At 41.8% G+C, this 6,247-nt stretch overlaps 1 long non-coding RNA gene across 1 annotated transcript; it reads left to right on the forward strand.

The window, feature by feature from the left end:
* Window positions 1-26: 26 nt before the first annotated feature.
* Window positions 27-2,528, forward strand: LOC145453830 (uncharacterized). The gene is made up of 2 exons (XR_013919931.1): window positions 27-273; window positions 2,404-2,528. It is a non-coding gene; the product is annotated as an uncharacterized LOC145453830 (long non-coding RNA).
* The last annotated feature ends 3,719 nt before the right edge of the window (window positions 2,529-6,247 follow it).

Raw genomic sequence — 6,247 nt, forward strand, 5'->3', positions numbered from 1 at the left:
GAAATTTGAGATCCGAAGTTGGGCCAACTATCTAGTGTAGTGGTTACGATAAGCGCCCAGCACGCAGGCGACCCGCGTTCGATTCCCGTCGGAGGTTTATCTGGGCTCCTCTTCCCCTGCCGTTGCCGCTCTTACGGCGACAAAAAAAGCCCAGAAAAAGACCCGACGAAAGAAAGCACTCACAATGAATGGAAAAGAACTAGTAGAAAGGGCCGCGGCTTCAAAGAGATCAACATCGAAAAAGAACTGTGACATCGGGCACTCTAGGTCGAGGTGGATGTTAGCATAGTGTCCTATATGGTGTCGACACAAGCAAATCGCACGGTTCAATGAAATTGTATCACGTCACAGTTTCCATTTGGCTACAGGCAATTTGACGGTGATTTTTGACCGGCTTGCCGAGCATTAAATTTGATGAATCGGGTATCAATCGAAAGCTGACTCTGCACTGATTACGAAAATATAAATTTTATTCCGCTCGCGGCCCTGGAACCCCCACAATCAGCCCCCAATTATTCATTGTCGAGTAGATTGGCAGTGTGACGCAACAATGATGTCTGGCGAAACGAGAGACTCGCTCAAGAGCAAGGATGCGGCCGAGCGGCGAGAGTGGGATCAGCTGACGTCGCGGCAATAGCGATGTGCAAACGCGCCACAGAGAAACGCTGCGCTGTTGATACTTTTTCTATGCGTTTCGGTACAAGCGAGCACACACCAGCCTTTCCTTGACTTGTAAGGGTAGAACTGGGTCCACGGAATGTATTAGGGCCCTACCAATTTTCGCGCAATATCCTTCAGCTGATAGAGATATGTAGGCTACGTCTAAGTAGTCTACATTGGATATGTCAGATTATTATGATATCGATTGCTTTAGCCCGCTTGTTGCGTAGGGCTCCAGAGATGCGTGGCGCTGTTGATACTTTTTCTATGCGCTTCGCTAAAAGCGAGCACACACCAGCCTTTCCTTGACTTGTAATGGTAGAACTGGGTCCACAGAATGTATTTGGTCCCTACCAATTTTCGCGCAATCCTTCAGCTGTTAGAGATATTTCTAGTAAGAAAAATATACTTTCAAGTAATAAGATTCACTCAAGACGGCAAATTTAGATAATGTAAATATATCATATTGTAGTAATACAACTACAGTGTTGAGTTTTCACTCTAGTCCCCATAAGCACCACGTCGGTGACCTTGCCAAATTCCGAGAAGGCAAAAAAGTGCAAACTCTGTAGGGCCGAATGGACAATGGACATTCAGTTATTCACAGATGCGAAAAAAATACTGCAAATCCGTATTACGTAAGTTACATTAGGAATATACATACAGGCTACAGAATGAATATAATTCAAATATATATGATACCACTGTATTACTTTTGACGCAAAAGGTCCCCGGCATTCAAAAAAACTATTTGGTGATTGAAAAATGCTAAACCAACTTCCAACGTCAACGTTTATAGTGATATCAGATATATTCCAGTGAAAAACAAAGGTATGAATTTGGTGGTAACATTTTGGAATCATTTGGCAGGTATGGCCCGCAAGCTTTCTAGTAACGGATTGAATCCGGACAGAGATACCAGTTTAATTCGACACTCCTGCTGTTAAACTATATTCAACAATTAACATTTTACCTGCTGCATTTGCGGACCAAGTCCTACCCATACGGATCAAATAAAAGCTTGTAATGTATGCTCATGCTCAATGCTCCCTGCTCACACTTAACCATAAAAGCGACTATAGAAAGTATCGACACCCGCCATCAACAGCGCGACGTGTCTCTGGAGCCCTACGCAACAAGCGGGCTAAGGCAATCGATATCATAATAATCTGACATATCCAATGTAGACTACTTAGACGTAGCCTACATATCTTTATCAGCTGAAGGATATTGCGCGAAAATTGGTAGGGCCCTGATACATTCTGTGGACCCAGTTCTACCCTTACAAGTCAAGGAAAGGCTGGTGTGTGCTCGCTTGTACCGAAACGCATAGAAAAAGTATCAACAGCGCAGCGTTTCTCTGTGGCGCGTTTGCACATCGCTATTGCCGCGACGTCAGCTGATCCCACTCTCGCCGCTCGGCCGCATCCTTGCTCTTGAGCGAGTCTCTCGTTTCGCCAGACATCATTGTTGCGTCACACTGCCAATCTACTCGACAATGAATAATTGGGGGCTGATTGTGGGGGTTCCAGGGCCGCGAGCGGAATAAAATTTATATTTTCGTAATCAGTGCAGAGTCAGCTTTCGATTGATACCCGATTCATCAAATTTAATGCTCGGCAAGCCGGTCAAAAATCACCGTCAAATTGCCTGTAGCCAAATGGAAACTGTGACGTGATACAATTTCATTGAACCGTGCGATTTGCTTGTGTCGACACCATATAGGACACTATGATGTTAGAGTAAAGGATCGCTACTGATGCGTGTCGTTCTACATCCTCCTATCTGTTCATGACATCGCATTGTGTCTTATCGCATTGTACATTGTGTGTGACTTGTTCAGATAAAAATATAACCCAACCATGTTATGTTGTGTTTATTACGCGAATTCAACTTGTTCCTGAATACGTTCATCTTTCACTTGATAATATTAAGTAGACAAAAATTAGTAGAGCACACTACTTGATTGCTACATCATCATCATTTTATTAAATTTTCATCCACCGCAAGATTGCGATATAATGAAAAGATAGGAGGGTGCCGAAACGACTTCCAGTAGTCTTTTAATCAGACACCAACCTTGGCCTACACCAGGGGCGGACAACATACGGCCCGTGACGGGATTGTGAGCGGCCCGCAGACTGCTTCAAATTTTACAAGATGATGTGACCAGCGGCCCTAATCTACATGCACTTGCGTGCAAACGTTTTCGACCATAAACATCAACAAGACAATGCGACGTTCCAATCTAACTTATGTTCACATGCGGTATTTGATGAGGGTTTGTACATCCAACATGCAGTCAGAGTTCGAACAACTTGTTGACAACTTTGATCGACCACAGATGTCTCATTGACTTCAACAGCTATTGAAGTACATTACCTTAATAAATTCATTGACTAGAGCAGTGGTTCTCGAACTTTTTGTCTTCGTGAACCCCTTTTGAACCATCGCGGACCCCCCCCCCGAATTTTATTTCAAATTTGACTCAATTATCGTGCAACCGCCGGCATCTGTCTTGTGCAAATATCAACTATACGCATGTGATAAACTGCGACAAAGTGACCGGACTTTTATATATTTGAAGCGAATTCTGCAGTTGCAGTTCTAAAATGGTGTGGTCGTGTCTTGAAAATTCACGCATTTCGTTTTGATATGAACGAGTGCCGAGAATCCATTTCCAAAATGGTATAGGTGGCGGCGAATGTAACATTACCGCCTGGCGTTTCTGACGACCCTTTTGTGTGTAATGGAAACATATTTGCCACCAAAATTGAGAAACAGATTTCAATGAAGTTATCACGTCCAGACTAGTCGCTTTTGTCTAGCAGCTCATTTTCAAGATATTATGGAATATAGTGGATATGATCACTCACGATTCAGCAACTGCTGCAGAAACTTTATCAAGTATCCGAGCGCCGAAGCGGCTGGATACAAAAAAAAGCAAGGGAAAGCACGACGCAACTATAATACAACTGATGTATTATAAAGGGACAGTAATATAGAGCAAGGCTGCCACATGTATATCACAGGAGGAAATGGATTCCGTGACGTTGGTTTAATACCTTTTTTGGAAAAAACAATGTTCAACAAACCTCAACAAAAGATCTCTAAACAGCAATATGTTTGTATTAGTATGCTATTGGCAAATAAAGTTAGGCCTAGTTTGCATGATCGGATATTTCATTTCATACGGCCATTCTATTGATGTAAGCCCTGAAGCTTTAGCAGTTTTGAAGCGAAACTGCCTCGTGATTTCCCTCATACAACAAAAAAGTTACAAATTGGTAACCAGTCATTTTGCAAATTTAGAAGTCTCGCAGACCCCCGGTTAAGAACCACTGGTATGGGATTTCATCTAAGACGGCCATTCTGTTCATGTAGCCTAAGTCCTGACGTTTTAGCAGTTATGAAGCCAAACTGCCCTATGATCTCTCTAGCTTAGAAAATTAGGTAATAATATCATATTGCAAATTTAGAGGCGTCGCGGACCCCCTGAAAATGCTTCGCGGACTCCCGGTTGAGAACCACTGGACTAGAGAGAAAGTTTTATTAGACGAAATTGGAATAAAAATAAAATACATGTTGCAACGATGCGATCCGTAGGGGTTCCCGCGGATCATCCATTCAGCTGCATTTGATGGAGTACTAATTGAGCATTTTTCAGTTCGAGTCTCGCGTCATGAACAAATTTGAAAAAAAATGAAAACAGGCTGAACAGTGGTGTGTTGGAACATCAACAGATTAACAGGCAAATTAATTAAGAACCAGAAGAAATAAATACAATCAAAACAGGAGATAAATGGGGTGAGCGGATATTACAATGCATAGCAACTATAACTTCAATACGGTGTAGGCATAAGTAAATGAGATACTGTTTTGGGTCTCTATATGCTTTATGCTTAAAATTAGCAATAAATACGATCATCCCATTCTTATATATAGGTGGATAAATACGCGATTATTGTATCGATTCAGGAGTCCGGCCCGTCAAGTCTTCTATTCATTTACCCATATTCGGCCCGCCGACTGGAGAAGTTGGCCGCCATTTCCAACCAGAAATGAAGATAAATAGTACAATTCTGACATTATGTGCGAAAACACCTAATTTATACACATGAGGTCAAAATATGGTCAAATTTAATTTTTTTCAGGTCAAAACATGTCAAAATTAATTTTTTTTGGTCAAAATCTTCCGATTTTCAAGTCACAAAAAATCGTCCTATACTGATTAGAAATACAGGTATATTTGGCTTCTCCGCTTGGCGCTCAGCATTATCAGGATAGTATGGAGAGGTGGTGCAAGACTTAAAAGGCCGTACAAGGCAATTTCTACACCTTCGTTGTCCACCGGCATATACACAATTGCACATCATGCAGTCATGGTGTGCATATATGCAGTGCACAGATCGTGTGTCTGTATATTATGAGTCGGTGTATATTCCGCAAAAACATCAAGGACGATATACAACTTCCCATTCCCATTCCTAGTGAAAGTAGGAAAAACTTTCTTGAGCAGGCTCCCCGATAAATTACACAATACTTCGTTTCTTGCCGCATGTGGTGATTTGTCCTGTATTCCTACATACTAATAACACTGATACTTGATTGATTGACAGCAATAACTCAATGTATCGCAACGTAGCCTACATTTGCGTGAACTGGTGTCGGCAATTGGAAAAGTGGTCTATATAGCAAACTACATGCCCTCGCAGCTGTCATCTTTATATTCCGCTAGATATCGCCACGAGGCTATCGCAGTGTGTGATATTTGTCACTGGTTTGTCACTGGTTTTCTAGTTGCTATCTGATGCGATGGTATGAAATGGTTAGTTATGTTGTAAATTTGACGCTATCGCACATGCCAGCAATCTTGTTGAATGCAGAATTTTCAAGCTGAACGTTTAATTCAGTTTTAAATCACTTCGCACATGCCCCATACAATGCTATGACCGCCTGTACTGTACAATTTATAGACCGTTATGTTATTTCAAGCAACATTGTCGCTGAATCAATATTCCTTGAATAGGGTATTCACTTGTTCGTTAAGGAACCACGATAGAAGATTGAGGTTCAAAATGTAACAGCAGACTTTTGAAATTTGCAGAGTTAGCAAACTTTGTAGTCGGGCCAGTGCTCTTCGTTGTCGGACTAGGAAGGGTTAGTCCCTTTACTTTGTAAAATATTCCAAGCTTATATTGCGCCACTTAATCAATGATATAAAATTTGTGCTATCGTTTTCGGACTACAATCAGACTGTCATTGTAGCCTTCGGGTTTGAGCTCAAACCTGTCGGGTTCGGTCGAGTTTTCACCACAATATATACGACCCGTTTAGACCTCTGCTTGGCCAGAGACCGCCGCATCCGTCCTTGTAGATCAGATCTTCATTTTTATCATGAGTTTATCCATGATTAAAGCAACTACTTTCGCTCCACCGGCGTTCAAGACAATTTCCGCGCGAAACGTGCAATCTTTGAATCAATTTTTCTCTGTATCTTAGCAATAGCGATATCACATTACAACATGGAAATGATACAAATTGGTAAAACACCGTTTTTCGCAAGGTCCTATTACCGTACTTTAGA

This window comes from Botryllus schlosseri, chromosome 13, assembly GCF_051294905.1.
Source record: "Botryllus schlosseri isolate E-star chromosome 13, Bs_hap1, whole genome shotgun sequence".
NCBI lineage: Eukaryota > Metazoa > Chordata > Ascidiacea > Stolidobranchia > Styelidae > Botryllus > Botryllus schlosseri.